Source organism: Pleurodeles waltl, chromosome 11 (genome assembly GCF_031143425.1).
Source record: "Pleurodeles waltl isolate 20211129_DDA chromosome 11, aPleWal1.hap1.20221129, whole genome shotgun sequence".
Taxonomy (NCBI): domain Eukaryota; kingdom Metazoa; phylum Chordata; class Amphibia; order Caudata; family Salamandridae; genus Pleurodeles; species Pleurodeles waltl.
This window is the reverse complement of record NC_090450.1, coordinates 938,417,898-938,419,806: the sequence shown is the minus strand read 5'-3', so window position 1 is coordinate 938,419,806 and position 1,909 is coordinate 938,417,898. Positions and strand designations below refer to the sequence as shown.

General features: G+C 48.8%; 1 non-coding gene across 1 annotated transcript; it reads left to right on the top strand.

Moving 5' to 3' along the window:
- Positions 1-323: 323 nt before the first annotated feature.
- LOC138266696 (U4 spliceosomal RNA) lies at positions 324-464 on the top strand. The gene has a single exon (XR_011199629.1). It is a non-coding gene; the product is annotated as a U4 spliceosomal RNA (small nuclear RNA).
- The last annotated feature ends 1,445 nt before the right edge of the window (positions 465-1,909 follow it).

Sequence of the window (1,909 nt, the reverse complement as noted above, 5' to 3'; positions counted from 1 at the left end):
ATTCGTGCTTCTTCCATTTCCACACCACATCGCTAGCAGCATGGACCCCATCTTCACATGAAGAGCATCAAACCTGTAACTAGGATGCAGCGCTACCTGTGCAACTATTTAGCATAAAATTTCCCAGAGTTCTCTGCTCGCCGGTATTGAATATTTGGGGAGAGAGTGGACGGAACCTGCTAAAACAATCCTAACAAAGTGTATTATTTTGCCTGTTAGAAGCCAGTGGAGGTGTAGTAATTCTTGAACAACTAAACGTTTCCTTGGTCTTTGTATCATGAGGTGGTACCCCGAGACGCACCTTTATTCGCCTTTTTATTGTTAGCTTTGCGCAGTGGCAGTATCGTAGCCAATGAGGTCTAACCGAGGCGCGATTATTGCTTATTGAAAACTTTACCCAATACCCCGCCATGACGATTTGAAATATAGTCGATATTGGCAATTTTTGACAGTCTCCAAGGAGACTGAGTATTAATGTATAAAAATAAGATTTTTTTTAGTAGTTTATGTGAACGTGTTGGTGTCGGCTAGACCACACAGAGTTTATTTTCTTTTAGTTCACTGTTTTCGATTTAGTTTTAGTGTGTCGGAGTTTCTGCATCCGGCAGGAACTTTCAGGATGCTTTCGTCTTGATTAGTTTTCGTATTTCTGTTGGAAGCCGTTTGTTATCAACAGGATAATGCGGAGAAAGTTCGCTCAGACTCTATGCAGGGCCGTATTTATACTCCGTTTGCGCCGAATTTGCGTCGTTTTTTTCGACGCAAATTCGACGCTAAACTAACGCCAACTAACGCCATATTTATACTATGGCGTTAGAGGCGAATAGCGCCAAAGTTCCCGGAATGTGCGTCATTTTTTAGCGTGAACCCCTTCCTTGCGTTAATGATATGCAAGGGAGGCGTTCCCGTCTAAAAAATGACTCCCAGGCCTTTACGTGGTATTTATACTCCCGGGCAAAAGAGACGCCCGGGAGTGGGCGTGGCTAAAAACGGCGCATTTGCGCCGCTTTTTAACGCCTGGGTCAGGCATGGCGTTAAGGGACAAGTGGGCTCAAAATGAGCCCAGAGTGCCCTCCCCTGCCCCCAGGGACCCCCCCTGCCACCCTTGCCCACCCCAGGAGGACACCCAAGGCTGGAGGGACCCACCCCAGGGACATTCAGGTAAGTATTTATTTTTTTTTTTTAATAATTTTTTTTGGCATAGGGGGGCCTGATTTGTGCCCCCCTACATGCCACTATGCCCAATGACCATGCCCAGGGGACAGAAGTCCCCTGGGCATGGCCATTGGGCAAGGGGGCATGACTCCTATCTTTACAATGATAGGAGTCATGTTGATGGGGGATGGGCGTCGAAAATAAATGGCGCAAGTCGGGTTACGACGATTTTTTCGACGTAACCTGACTTGCCCCATTTTAAGACGCCCATGCGCCATTTTCCCCCTACGCCGGCGCTGCCTGGTGTACGTGGTTTTTCTCGCGCACACCAGGCAGCGCCGGTCTGCTTGCGCCGGCTAACGCCATTCAATAAATACGGCGCCCGCATGGCGCTTCAGAATGGCGTTAGCCGGCGCAAAAGTTTTTGACGCTAAACTGCGTTAGCGCAGTTTAGCGTCAAAAAGTATAAATATGGGCCGCAGTGTTTGAAACAGAACGAGAGCTGACGAAGGTGTCGAGCGTGACTTTTAACGTTATATAGGCCCATATTTATACTTTTTGACGCTAAACTGCGCTAACGCAGTTTAGCGTCAAAAAGTTTTGCGCCTGCTAACGCCATTCTGAAGCACCATGCGGGCGCCGTATTTATTGAATGGCGTTAGCCGGCGCAAGCAGACCGGCGCTGCCTGGTGTGCGCGAGAAAAACCACGTACACCAGGCAGCGCCGGCGTAGGGGGAAAATGGCGCATGGGCG